Genomic DNA, 15,490 nt, shown 5'->3' on the forward strand with positions numbered 1-15,490 from the left:
TATTTCAAGTTTCCATTTCTCTCTCTCCCCCCCCCCCCCCGTTTGTCGAGTGGATTTTTCTTCGGGTCTCCATATTTAGAAACGTTGCTTTTTGAATATTTGGCTGCTATCAATTTCTACGTGATAAACCACTTCGTTGAGCTATCATCTGTGGCCAGGTGGCTTCTGAAAAAGAGCTATGTAGCTGAGTGGGCCTTATCTGGTAAAGTAAAAAAAAATAACACGAGTACCGTACAGTGAAGAACAGTAAAACCACGTGCATGTGTCTATAATTGTGAATACATCAGCGTGAAGCCTAACTGTTAATTAATTGGTCTACGTTCATTAAAGCGAACCATTAACCTAAGTATGCAGCAGTGAAATCATTAACTTAACGGTGGAAATATTAACGTAATCCTGATAACGATCCCTCAGCAGTGTATACGTATATAGCAGTGAATATATTGGCAGGCGCAACTCAACCGGTGAACTCCTTGCATACAAGTACGGCACATTCTTCTCCTGGATCCACTGCTGGATAATGGCCCTTCTCCCATGCTGTACGGGTCGTCAATGTTATTTGACCCCACTTCACCACGTTGGCCAAGAGAGGCTGGTGAAGGCGGGCGGCATCGGCGTGGAAGTGGAGTGCCGCGCTCCCATCTCCCGGTCCAGCACAAAGTCCCGGTTCCCGATTGCAACCTGTCGTCTGTGCTCGGTGGTGAGCCATCCAAGAGGCACTGGCCAGGCTCAACTCCTGCTTAGCTTCTGAGATCTGACGAGACGGGTGGCATACCGGGTGAGCTGGCAAACGGCGGTGAATTCATTTGAGTGCCGCGTAAAATGCTTACAGCGGGTGACGGCATTGATGTCGGCCGAACGGCGAGCTCCAAGGCAAAAGACACAACGGCAAAAATCTCGGCACGAATTGTGTTTGTATCTTAGCATGTCCCCCTTGCTAACAGTAACACCTTGAGCCTAGCGGTGAGTGCATCGTATCATGAAGCCCAGTTTCAGACTAAAAATGGTTAAAGACTTCAAACCACTCAAACGCAGCTTTCATCCGCACCCCCAACAACACTGATGCGGCATGACTTCTAAATCCATACCGCGTCAGATCCATTGCTATTGTCGTTATTATAGATTACAAAATCCCCCTAAGTGGAGACAGAAATCAGATGATGGATTCTCGTGTTTTTTTTAACCAGCTTTCTTATGGAAAAAAATGTTGCACTGAAATTAAAACTGAAGTGTTCATTCTGAAACGAATCTGTGCCCAGGTGTGGTCCGATACAATCGATTTGGCGACGAATGCGGCACATGTTTTCACATTGGCGTTTGATGTCGATGGCCAATTCCAGAATTCCATTGCCAGACACGGTCCTGGGGCGTGCACATCGCAGCCAACGGTTGGCCGGGAGGGGTGAATGCGTCGTCTTCAGTCAAGGAATGAAATGAAAACTCGTTTCAGGTGCAGAGAGGGTGTCAATAATAATGATAATAATGACAACGAAACGTAGGTTTTTTTTTTTTATACCATCATCTTTGCCAGGACCAACACAGCTTTATGTGAGCAATGTTTTCAAATGTAATATTTCAATATCACCCCCCCCCCCCCGTTGTTAATCCAATGCAGGATGAAGGCCTCGCCACACTGTGTCGGTCATGCGAGTTTATTTGACCATACCTCAGTATGTTGGTTCGTGCGTGTTAGTGAAGTCGGGGAGCGTAGACACAGGAGCATAGAAGCACAGTATAACAATGGAGTTTTGTTTTAATGCCCTGTGCTGCTTGCAATATAGCACAGCCCCGCAGCTGTCCTATTACAAACCACGGTGCATTTAAGTTAAACCAAGTTTCGGGAAGGCTCAACCAGCACACATGATGAGCTGACAGTCCCTCCCCATGTCAACCCCAAAGACAAAGATCTTCAGTATAGCCTTAACAGACTGTTGGGGCAAGTGCTGCTAGCGAGTCGCACCTATGAAGGCCGCCACGGCACACGAGGGGGTGGGTGGTCAGCTTCACGCCCGACCGCCTTTGTTTCCCTAGTGACGATGTTTACACACCGCACCAAGTACTCATTTAGGGCCGAGTCGACCTAGGAGAGGCCCAGGATCGGCTGTTCAGAAATATAATCGGCACTGGTGTTGGCCGTGAGCGGGAATCTAACTCGGTTCGTAGCGCACGCTACACAACAGCTTATCCCCACCCACTATTACACAGCCCCGCCCACTCAGCAACTATCACCGCTCTTCTGGCTCGAGGCCCCACTCACTCCGCCGCCAATCACGCCCACTGCTCCCGAATCATTTGTGAAAATCCGAGCGCATGCGAATCAAGACCATCATTATGAGCGACGACTTTGTCTCTCTGTTGCAGAAGTCCCTTGCCCTTCTCATGCCCATCGACGCATTGATTGTCAAATATCAATCCGATTCCGTACCAGTCTCTTAAGTTTTTGCCGGATTTTCACACCCTCGCTGCTGAGTTTGCCAAGCTGCACGAAGACGATCATGCGAGCACTGAAGAGATCAACTACCTGATCAAGTTGGCAGCAAGTCGCTTTCAGTTCATGTACGGAAAGGCCCATGGGCTGGCGTATCTGTTAGAGTCTCGCTTCATTGGAGAGGGCTTGAGCCCGGCTAATCAAAAAGAGCTGGTTTACATCCATTATGCTGCTCAAGGGACGTAAGACACCTTTGCAGTATTGGCAGTCTGACGGCGTGGCCTGGCCCGATCTTCAGAAGATCGGCGTTAAGCTGTTCACGATGGCGACATCCTCTGCAGCCTCGGAGCACAACTTCTCAACTATGGGCTTCATACAAAGCAAGCTCAGTAACAGCTTGGTGACCAGTTCGGTGGAGAAGTTGGTCTACCTCAAGAGCAACTATGCGGCGTTCGCCGAATGCAGTTATGTGTCCGAGGGCAACGACATGGACTCGTCGGAGGAGGACTAGTACTGATCTGGAATTATTGCGAATAAAACCATTAGGCTTATTAGGATTATTAAACCTCAAATTCGGATCTGAAATAATTTGTTTTTTTCCACCCCTGAGCCAACCGTGCTAATCGGAGGTGCGGACGAGGGACAACAAACTAAAACAAATGTAAGCTATGTAAAGTTATGCACAGGGCATATGCAAAGTGAATCATCCAATTGTAAACTATTTTCTTTGTACCGTTCGCCTTTTGACGTTCTCTGGTCTAACGCTGGTGAGGTAAGATCGTAAAGAAGGCTTTCTCTGGTGTAGGCCAATCAGTTTCACAGCCAATGCATATGTAGTAAGACCGAATTAGGTGCACACACACGCAGCTTGGAGGCAACACTATTTATTAAACGGTAAGTAACATAACGCTGTACATGAGGTGGTGACCACCTTCCTCAACTCACTAACACTCTGGAACGCGACACAGACTGGACCAGGCAGGCAACGGCCTGCCTGGCCCAGGACCACGACTCGGGACTTGACGACCGATGATGTCTTCACTTCGGAGTACAGTACAACAGCCTCGCTCTGCGTTCACACCACGCTTATATCTGGTTTGGCGTGGCTGGCTCCGCCCCGGCGTGGCTGACTCTCTTCAGGCCACGCCTCCCTTCCCAGGACACGCCTCACTTCCCCCACCTCTGGGAAGGTCCGGATCCCTCCAGCACGTGACCCCCCAGGCACCCCCTTGGGGCCCCCAGCCCTCGTACAGGCCGACACAGTAGTGACCATTCTATTCCACTACACATATATTATCAGAGCATGTTTTTCCAGGAGTATGTGTGGTTAATCCAGACTCGATGCCTTGCAAAATGTATCTATTTGGTGTTTGAACGTCTGAACACCGCCTGTATTTATTGCCAGAAAGGGTAAAAGCTATTCTTTTTTTTCTCCATAATTATTGATACTGGCTAAAAGGTCCCATCGATACAGTAGTTCCTCAGTTAACAGTGACATCGGTTCACGGTTTTTCAGTGAACGTTTCGCCTCCCATAGGACCCCATGGTGTCGACTCACGTTGACATTTTGATCTCCGGAATGTTTACGTGATGCACGCGGTGGCTCCAATTTCAGCCAATCCGGGCGCTCGTAAGTGGGGCTGAGCCATGTTCTTGGCCAATCAGCGATGCCCATTTGTGAGCGTTCAGACCTCGACTGGCTTTGTTCAAGTTATTATTCTTTCCGTTTTGGCAGTGGAAACAGCTCTCTCTTGTTGTGCAGACTAGAGTGAATTGTACTTATTTTTCAACTTACAAGTGAATTCAATGAACAGTTGTTTCGGTTAACAGTATTTTTTTCGTGGAACGGATTAAAATACGTTAACCGAGGGGACTACTGGCATTGTCGAACAAAGCCTCCGGTATAAATAACGCAGCCACACTACGGCACGGTCGGTGAAGTCGAAAGCAGCAGGCCAGGGTTTTTTCCCCCCACTTCAAAGAAATGCCACGAACATAAATCGACCCAGAGTACCCCCTTTGGTCCGTGGAATCTATTGTTGCTTCATTGCTCATTAAAAACAAACCCCTTACCACGGATGTTCTCTCTTCACCCCCCCCCTCCCCATTTGTGAGTATTCTGCAAGGTGCGGGTGTTAGTGAACCGTCTGCGATGCCAGCGCACGGAGGAGTTATCGGAAATCCACGCGGAGGGCTCAGACATGTTTTAAATTCAATTAAAATGCAAAAGTCAAACTTTTGCTCATGACTGCAACTGCCTATTAAGCTAGGCTGCCGATGTGAATATGGCAAAGTTTACACGTACTCAATGATATTGAATTGTATTTAGGAACACGCATTTAGAGTATGTGGCTGCGATAAATGTCCACGTGATGAGCCATTTCATACAGCTATCATCTGTGGCCAGGTCGCTTTTGAAAACGAGCTGTATAGCTCAGTGGGCCTTACCTGGTAAAAATAACAAATAAAAATTAGTTTTAGTTTCATGAACCCGGAAACCTGGGTTTTGCTGCCATGGACATCATTAGTGGCGAGTGATGATATTGGAGGTGATATCCGATGTCTCGCGAGAAACGAGACATCCGATATCATCAACAACGCAGGCTGGATCCAACATCGAAAACTAGGTGAATTCACATGTCATCCCTTCAAAGTTGTCACAACACACATTGTCATACTACTGCCAAGTTAAAACAACAAAGGTTTTACATACAGCAGCCATGTTCTAATACTGTACAGACACAACAGAACACTATAGTTTCACCGTATCACCACCACTACCACCTAGTTCGAACACACATACATAATGTGTGCTGGTTTTCCCAGGATCGTCATGTTGTTGAGCTCGCTACTGTCCTGGGAAATCTGTAAACCATACAGATAAAAAACCCCGGGTTTTGTCAATTGCGTCATTATTTACCACTCAAGACAATTAACTTAAATGCAATTCTTCCCTCTTTCAGTATTGGAATATCTTCTTCATATGGAATGTTCTGGTTGTTTTTGTACCTCTTCCTAATTAACTATAACTATAAACATTTTACCAGCTAAGTCCCACGAGCTTAATACAGTAAAACATTTTCAGAAGCAACCTGGCCACATATGATAGCTCAACAAAGTGGCTTATCATGTGAAAATGTAGAGCGGTCAAATAACGTAAACGCACGTTTCTAAATGTGGAGATGTGGAAGGGAAAACTGGAGAACCAGGAGAAAAATCCACGCGACCATCGAGACAGAGACACGCACATTCCAAATATACAGGTGTCAGGGCCGGGATCGAACCCACGAACTCACGACCTCACGACCTCCTGTATACCAGGCTAGGTGGTTAACATTTCACCACTGCGGCGCCCCCGAGGTGGCAACCCAGAATAGATTGCTTTCATGTACCGCACTAATCCCCAAAGCCACTGGGGAACTGCGTCTCTGACCTCTGACCTCCGGGTCTGCACCCCCCCCCCCCCCCCGCTAAGACGGGTCACGTGAATTCTTAATACTCTCGTTTGGTGGCGCTGAATGTGCCGCTGCTTCCCTGCCGCTTAATCTCCGGATGTGTAATCGACCCCCCCCCCCCGCCGTGGGGGCCACACCCAGCCACACCAATCTGCTTATTCTCATCACGAGCCATTATGAGCTGTGGACCTGTTATCCTGCAACACATAACAGGAGTGCGGGATTTCAAGTCTGTATTTCTGTGTGTTAAACCAACCGTGCTAAATGAAGGTGCGGGGGAAGGACCACAAACCAAACACAAAAAGCAGTTAAAAAGAAATTCGTTTTCAATATATATTTTAAAGTGCATAGCTGCAGTAGCTTCCTAATATCGGAAAGAAGATGGTTCCAAACGGTCACAGAAGCGCATCTGAAAGTGCGTGATGCAGTGACGACCTTTGTTTGATGGCCAGCCAAACGCCACTGCGAGGATGACGGGAATTCGCGTGGCTGATTGCCACCTCTAAGCTCCAAAGAAAACCAGGACGTATCATGGAAATAATATCTCATAATAGCATGAGGGGAGAACAACACGTACATGCAAAGTCTTGAGTGGTATGGTATTATTATGCAACTTACAAGAACTGGCATTTTTTTACCCCAGGAAGATCTATAGGTTTCCCAGGACAGCCATCCCAAAAAGAGGACGAACCTGGGAAAACCATGACAGGTGGCAACCCTGATTTCAGGCCTCGCTTCCATGAAGAAGGGCCATTGCCCAAAACGTCACCTCTCATATTAACATGTTCCCTTCAGGGCAACGTTAATGATGAACGTATTCAGTTTTTATTATTTGCTACTTAACTATTCTATTTTACCAGCTAAAGCCCACTCAGCTTTGTCGCTGTTTTTCAGAGGCAACCTGGCCACAAATGAGAGCTCAACGAAGTGGCTTATTGCGTGGCAATTTATAGCAGCCAAATAATGCAAAAAGCACATTTATAAATGTGGAGGGACAAAGCAGAGGACCCGGAGAAAAATCCGTGCGACCACGTAGAGAACATGCAAACTCCAAATATACAGCAGGGGTCAGGATCGGTCAGGATCGAACCCACGACCTCCTGTATACCAGGCAAGGTAGATAACATCCATCAGCGCAGTACCGCACGAGAAAATGTATAATTTAAGGTTTGGGCAAGAGCGTGGAAACCTGCCAAAGCACGGGAAGGCAAATCGCCCTTTCGCGACCGCTGAATCTTTAATCGCCGATTAGTTTTCATGAAAAGGCAAAAAAAGAGCGCCTTTCATGAAGGTAGGGTAAATGTTGGCGGCGCAGTAATTAAAGTGGGGCCACTTTCGGACGACGGTAATAAAGCTGGCACCGGTCTCTCACTCTCTCCGAGTGGGCGTGGGCAGCGGTGAGGGAGCGCAAGTTGTGGGGATAATCCGTCACTGAGCCGTGCCATGGTGCCGGGTAAAAAGAACCAAACTTTTTAGGTAATGACCCTTCATCGCAGGCTTAAGCGATGAAGGGACATTTTCTCGGAGAGTTTTTTTTTTATGCACATATATATTTTTAATATATTTTCGCAGCGAGAAATGCTTCAGAAGTGTAAAATGCCATTCCCAGATTTTAATTTCTTTAACCTTTTCGCCCGTGTTCTCCTGCTGGCTTTCTTCAGCCTCACTGCCTTCGTCAAGAGGCAAGCGCCAAGCCCGTCAGCTGAGAATTCCCTCCTTAGATTGTGATGACCACAATCTATATACGCTTTAAGCGTGGCTTACTAATAATTCTCGAGAAGAAGAATATAATAATACTACTAATGTTTGCATCCTCTGATGAGCATGGTAGGCTACGTAGTGTGCGGATGAACTTCGACATACATGCAGAAGGTAACAGGTGCAATCAGTAACGCTGTGGAAATGCAAAAGAGAAAGGATATGGAGATGCAATATAGGCAATGTAGGCAAACTACAGTTTTAGGAGAACTACATCGTAAGCAAACTACAATGTGAGTAAGGGCACAGCTTGTGGCCATGCTCATACTGGACGGTGCCGTGTGCAGAAATTGTAACGCCCGAGTCTCGGTGTGCGGCGGTCACGTAGACGCCACTGTCGTCGTCGCAGGAGGTGACCTTTCGCACCGAGAGGCAATCTGCGGCCCTCCCGTAAACCGTCCCTGCTCTCTCTCTGTCCGTGTCACGGCGGCCGTGTTTGTTTCCCCGGGGTACCGACGCGTGCGACCAGTGCTGGATTAAGCTAGTGCGGGGCCTGTTGCAAATGTTATAATGGGGTCCTAAATAAAATAAAACACGTAATTATAAAAAAAAAATACTTGTGTAGTGACATACGATGTCCCTACTGTGTCGGGACTATACGAGCGTAGGGACATATGATGTCACTCCTGTGGCTCGATATGGGTATTGTAGGCGGGTGTCACGGGGGTCGTGTCAGGCCGTGACACGCTGCGTAAACCCAACAGGACACGTGACCGGATAAAGGGAAATTAGGGGCCCCAGGGGGGAGCTTGTGGGTCACGTGGTTGGGGGCCCGGACCTTCCCGAAGGATCGAGAAGGGGGCCGTGGCTTGGGGCGGAGCCGCCCACGCCACAGCAGTTATAAGCGGGGTGTGAACAGAAAGCGGGGCTGTTCGACAACGGGATGAAGACACCATCAACGCTCCTCCAGTCTCCGAGCTTCGTCCGTGACCAGGGAGCCCGTTAACCTGCCCTGGTCACGTTATGTAGTATTCCCTCCCCGAGTGTTAGTGAGATTAGGAAAGGTGGTCACCACCCTGTGTATAACGTTCCCGTTGGTTGTTAATAAATAGCGTTGCCTCCAAGTTGAGTGTGCGCCTCAATCGAACCCATTACATTTGGTGCCAGAAGTGGTACAAATTTTTCTAAGTTAGTCTTAGTGAGGCGATATGCTTACGCATCGCAGACAACCCACCAGAACGTCCTCGGGCGACGACGAAAAAAACATCTCTCCGACAGCCCCGGGGATAGTTTCCCCGGAGGGTGCGGGCGAAGCTTCGCCGCCGGCGGAGCAGCGCTGTGCGACTCAAGCAGCCTCATCATAGAGAGATCACCACCCTACCCACGTCCGCCTCGCTGAGCTGCTGAGTGCCGCGGCCGTGCTGGTCACCGAGCTCAATGTTGGGGAGCCAGCGACGGAGGATGCGGCCGCGTGGCGCCGACCTACACACGCCCGATTCTCCCACTCCGCCGCCCGACCGTTCTGCGGCCATTTTGGTGGGGGAGCGGATACTGCCATTTCCTCCTTCCCGCCAAATTCGCCGCGGGAGATTCAAGCGCTGCACCGTCGACTCCCCTTCGTCTGGGAATTTACAGCAGCTGGCGGGGATTGGGAGGCGTTCACACGCCACTTCTCCGCGAACTGCATGCTGGCGGGCTGGACTGAGGCGGAGGCGTTGAAGGCGCTTCCCACCGCCCTCGACGACAATGCTTGAGCGGCATTTTATGCCATCCCACCAGGAGAGAGGACCACGTTATCGCAGGCCTTTACACAGGTGGCTGCGGTATATGACCCGGGATTGAGCGTTCGACACAGGTTCGCGGCGCGGAGGCGGGGGGAGGCCGAGACGCCCCTCACCTTCCGTAGTGCCCTGTTGTCCCTGGCACAAGCGGTGTTCCCGAAAATGGAGCCGGCGGGTATTGACTCTTTGGTCCTGGAGCGGTTGCTGGCGCTGGCAAAGGAGTGGAATCGCCTTGCCAGCTACAGAGGAGGATGACCCATTGTCCCTCATGATCGCCTGGTGCATTCAAGCTCACCTGAATTTAAAGCGTCGAACGGGGCTGGTGGTGTGTACTGCACCCGCGGAGGTGCTCGGAACATTGGAAGAGGACGAGCCCGCCCAGGCTTGTGATGCAGAGCGGCGACGGAGATGGAGACGCGATCATCCTTCAGGGACCTTCTCTCGTCCTGGCAACAGCCCCGTCGTCTGCTACAACTGCGACACGCCGGGACACGTCTCATCGGGGTGCCGCATTGCTCGTCGACAACTCTCCGGGCCGCCATTATCGCCTTCCCCGACGTCATCAACTTTGAGGGGCCCTAAGGCGAGTCACGGCGCACTACACACTCGGCCCTCATTCCCACCTCACCCATCGCATTCTCGTGTTGGTTAGCGTCCGGTCGTTGTTTGTCCTCGTCGGATCGCGATACGTGAAGGGTCAGTTGGGTCGGGTGGTGGCTGGCCGCTCTGGCTGGCTCAGTGGTCAACGTTGGCCCACCGTGTTGTTGCCGTGGTGGCGGGATCGTCGGCGGTTATCGGAACGATACACAGAGTAGAGGTGCGGATTCTCAACGACACGGGGGCTTCCGCCACCATTATTTCCGAATTTATTTTTTTATATTCTACCATGTGGATGTCGTTCCTTGCACCCTGTTACCGTTCCATATTTTGCCACTAACGGGGGTTCATTAGGCATTATAGGCCAGATATCGACAGAGGTGTCCATCAGCGACATTAAATTGGTGGGGCCTGTCCTAGTTTCCACCTCCCTGGCCGTGCCCTGTCTGTTGGGGACCAATTTTCTAAGTAAAATGCCCTTGAAAATTTTGATAGATCAAGGATGTCTGGATTGCCCTTGGGCCGTCGCGTTGCATTCTTGTCCTCCCCAACCCGAGTGCACACGGCTAACGCAATTGTCCAGGCGCAAGCTAGCGTCACGGTTAAAATTCCCCCTGGAACGCAAATGCTTGTTCCCCTGTGGCTGCGAAAACCGCTAGATTGGGAGGCCACCGCGGGAGGAGTCGTGTTAGGACCCTCTAACAGGGTGGTCTGGGCGATGATGCTCGTGGGGGCTCAGACGGTAGTCTCTAGGGACCAACAGCCGTTCATTCAGATCCTCAATGTCGGGCCGGACGCGTCGGTTATACAGGCGGGCATGGTGCTCGCCCACGCCATGAAGGAGGACGGTAACATTGTGGGGGGAATGGGGGTCACGTCGGCCACAGACCAAGGGCAGGTCAGCAAGGACAGCTGGGCGGATGCCTCTGCTCCGATAATTCGGACTTGTCCGGCACCCAGAGGTCCGCGCTACGCACGCTGTTGCTTGGGTTTGCGGATGTTTTTAGCAAGGGTAAATTTGACATTGGCCGCACGACCCTCCTAAGCCACCATATTGACACAGGTGACTCTTCCCCCATTCGGCAAAACCCTGACCGCTTCAGTCCTACTGAGAAGGAACATGTGCGGCAGGCGGCCGACGAGATGTTGGCCGGCAATGTCATTTCTCCATCCACCAGCCCATGGGATGCTCCAATTGTGCTCGTAAAGAAACATGACGGGAGTTTGCGTTTTTGTGTAGACTTCCTCAAACTTAACAAAGTATCTGTGGTGGATGCGTACCCCCTGCCACGCATGGATGATTCGCTCTGGTAGGAGCGTGTTTTTCTCGACGCTTGACCTGCTCTTGGGATCCTGGCAATTACCCCTGGATGATTGCTCAAAGCCTAAGACTGCTTTTTGGACACGCAGGGTTTATTTGAGTTTAACCGGCTTCCGATGGGCCTCCACTTGTCCCTGGCGAGGTTCCAGAGGCTCATGGAACTTGTCCAGGCAGGACTCTAATGGGGCTCCTGCCTGATATACCTGGACGATGTTATCGTGTTGAGCCGCACATTCGAGGAGCACTTAGTGCGGCTCCGCGCAGTTTTCTTTAAAATGCAGGCGGCTAACCTCAAATTTAAACCCTAGAAATGCCACCTGCTGAAGACGTCCATCCGATACCTTGGACACATCGTCAGAGAGTCAAGAATCGCTACAGATCCAACCCCCAAGTTGGTGGGTGAGGTATGCAGTTTTATCGGATTTGCATCTTATTACTGCTGCTTTGTGCCTGGGTTCGCCACTATTGCCAAACCTGTCCACGCCCTGACGGCGAAGGGCCAAAAATTTCGATGGGGAGCGGAGGAGGAGGCCACATTTGTTGCGCTTCGGGATGGGCTGGTGGCCGCCCCTCCCCTCCGATACCCGGATTTTTCATTACCCTTCATCCTGGACACTGACGCCAGCAACACGGGCATTGGTGCAGTGCTGTCGCAGGTGGTGAACGGGGTGGAAAGAGTCGTGGCATATGGCAGCAGGGTATTGTCCCCGGCCGAGCAACGCTACTGCGTGATAATACAATAAATCGCTAACCTTAAATGCCCAGTCATTCATAAAAGTTGGCGGTGGTACAGTACTATAGTAATAGAGCAAGTGCAGAATCACTTAACCAGAATTGATAGCTGGAAAACATTTAACGCGGGGCACTTGAAAGTGCGGGGCCCGTAGCATATGCAGATACTTTTGCTACTAGTGTAGAGGAGTAAAATACGCGGTGCGCACAGTTAACCGAGGGCAACTGAGGGCAAGCAGGTGCGTGTGAGGTTTGCATGCACAAACCGTCAGTTGTAAAGGGCGAAACAGGTGCAAACAGTGTTGCCAGGGAGACGGGAGATAAGGGTTGATTGATGGGCCGACAGGCGCCAGCCTGGTGAGACCTTACAGAAACGCACGAATTAGCAGAGGCATATAAAGGTGTGTGCATCATGAGCGGAGAGGGAGTTGTTGCGGGGAACCATGAGTGAAGACATCTCACCGCTGCCACTTACGCCGTCGCCGGCAAAGGGCAGTGGCAGAGATGGGGAGTTGTGTGTGTGAAGCTGCTGTATGCGACGACGCTGTGTGCGAATACGCTGTGTGCGAAGTCGCTGAGAGCAGAGCTGCTGAGTGCAGGATAAGCTAGGTGAAAGGTAGATAAGAGTGGGGAGAAGTTACCGAACATATAGTTATAGGAGTGCCTACAACTGGTGCAAGAATAGGTGAATAAAGTGAAAGCAGGTGACTTGTTACAACGTGTCAGTGTGAGTAATTTTTAAACACTACACTAGGATAATCTGGCACTGCGTGCGACCGCTTCACCACCGAGAGAGCGAGCGGCAGATGCCGTGGAGCCCCCTCACTGTGCCTCCTCCGATCATTTGAAGAAAATGGCAGCGTCTGTCCATGTCGAGGTCCCCCCCCCCCCCCCCCCGTCTCGACTTGCGCGAATTTGTCATTAATGGCTGCAATATGCTGCAGCCTCGCGGTGTTTAGCCTCCTATGATGTGCAAGAGTATTTGTCTAAAAAAAAAAGGGGGAAGTGCACCGTTGATGTTTTTGTGTGCTTCTCAGCATTGTGGAATGTCTCGCTCCCTCGTTCGGCTAATAATTGGGCCGCTGAGTTATTAAAAGCAGCTCCCGGAGTTTTGGGATCACCATTAGAGCCCAGACAAGGGAAGGATCCGATTTCTAATGAGGGGGTGGAAGGAACGGCAGAAAGGACAAGGATTGGGACTTTTGGAGGAGCTGGCGGTAGGGTGAACCAGATGCTAGCGATAATGAGATTGTAAAAGGTGACCTAGGAGAGGTCAGGTGTCAACCTCACCATGGATCGAGCACAGAAGGAAGCCGACGGTGAGGTGCGGTGGAATCGTTGACATCGGCCGTGATAACTTCTTGACCACAGATACGCTCAGTCGCTAGATATTAAGGCAGTTTTTTTTTTACGTAAGCCAATATTTGTGAACATTCATTAAAGACCGGCAAACTTGGTTGGTTGATTTATTTCTGCGTCCAATGTGCACACGATTTCCTCTCGCAGAGCAAATGCTCCTTCGAAACAAACTGAATTGTGGTTGTGGCAGCAGTTATATTGGGGAAACAAAACGACATGTCTCAGACCGTGTTCGTGAACACAAGGCAGATCTGAAACACGGTAGGACCAATACCTCTGCCGTTTACACCATTGGAACCTCATTTGCCAGTAAAAAATATGATTGTTTTTTTACCCTTCTATCTGACAACAAAACTGACACCTTTATTTTACAAGGAGTCATATTTGCATAGACCACAATACCTGCAGCCATAATGCAAACAAAAAACATAACTCTGATAATATATGCACTGTCCTTGAAGTTGATTGGTCCACACCCGAGACAGCTTTCCTTAAAGCCTAGTCTCACATGGGCTGGACCAGATGACGCCAAAAGGCACACAACTCAAAGACAATGCACCATCAGAGTATGAGAGCTCGGGGTAAGCATTTACAACATTGGAACCTCTTTGCCAGTAAAAAATATGATAATTATTTTTTTTTACCCTTCTATCTGGCAACAAAACTGACACCTTTTTTTACAAGGAGTCATGTTTGCATAGACCACAATACCTGCAGCCATAATGCAAACAAAAAACATAACTCTGATAATATATGCACTGTCCTTGAAGTTGATTGGTCCACACCCGAGACAGCTTTCCTTAGAGCCTAGTCTCACATGGGTTGGACCAGATGACGCCAAAAGGCGCACAACTCAAAGACAATGCACCATCAGAGTATGAGAGCTCGGGGTAAGCATTTACACCATTGGAACCTCATTTGCCAGTAAAAAATATGATAATTGTTTTTTTACCCTTCTATCTGGCAACAGAACTGACACCTTTTTTTACAAGGAGTCATGTTTGCACAGACCACAATACCTGCAGCCATAATGCAAACAAAAAAACAATTATCATATTTTTTCTGGAAAATGAGGTTCCAATAGTGTAAATGTTTACCCCGAGCTCTCATACTCTGATGGTGCATTGTCTTTGAGTTGTGCGCCTTTTGGCGTCATCTGATCCAACCCATGTGAGACTAGGCTCTAAGGAAAGCTGTCTCGGGTGTGGACCAATCAACTTCAAGGATAGTGCATATATTATCAGAGTTATGTATTTGGTTTGCATTATGGCTGCAGGTATTGTGGTCTATGCAAACATGACTCCTTGTAAAAAAGGTGTCAGTTTTGTTGCCAGATAGAAGGGTAAAAAAACTATTATCACCTCTGCCGTTGCTTATCATTGTTTTAACGCTGTGGGCTCACACGAAATTGATTTTTCCAAGACAAAGGTACTTTGCAAACCCACCGGCTACCTTCAGAGATTTGTTCATGAAGCCATTCAGATATATAAACACAGACACAACTTCAACCGAGAAAATTGGTACAAACTAAGCAATCATTGGAAGGATGTTATTAACCAGGTAAAGTCTTAACTGACTGTGATGTTTCCATCCTACATGCCTATGTCAGCTGTTATTTCCGACTCTGTCTCTCTCTCTCTGTGCCTCTCTCTTAGATCTCTCACATGTCCTTTAGATTGCACTCTCATGCTCACATGCCCTTTGGATTGTACTCTCATGCTCACATGTCCTTTGAATTGCACTCTCATGGTGCTAATCTCTCATTAACACTGCTGTTGTGCGCATATGCGGGGATGATACTCTTATGCGGCGACGAAAGCTCATTCATGCCAATCTCTCTCCCTAATCTCCCTCTCCCTAATCTCCCCCATTAACACAACTGACGTGCTTGCGTCCGTGGATGGAATTCCCTTCCAGCTCAGACCCCGCTTGCTTGCTCATCGCCACATACATAAATAACCTTGTTGTAACAGCTCTCTCGCTGGTTCAGCAGTTCCACTGCTGGATTATTTTTTCTGCCTGAGGACGACCGCTTGTGTTGCGATCGAAACGTCGTGATATATATATATATTTTTTCTACCTATGTGACTTTACCGAAAGAACCAAAGAGTATGGATCC

This window comes from Lampetra planeri, chromosome 4 (assembly GCF_965212315.1).
Source record: "Lampetra planeri chromosome 4, kcLamPlan1.2.h2, whole genome shotgun sequence".
In the NCBI taxonomy this organism is placed as follows: Eukaryota; Metazoa; Chordata; class Hyperoartia; order Petromyzontiformes; family Petromyzontidae; genus Lampetra; species Lampetra planeri.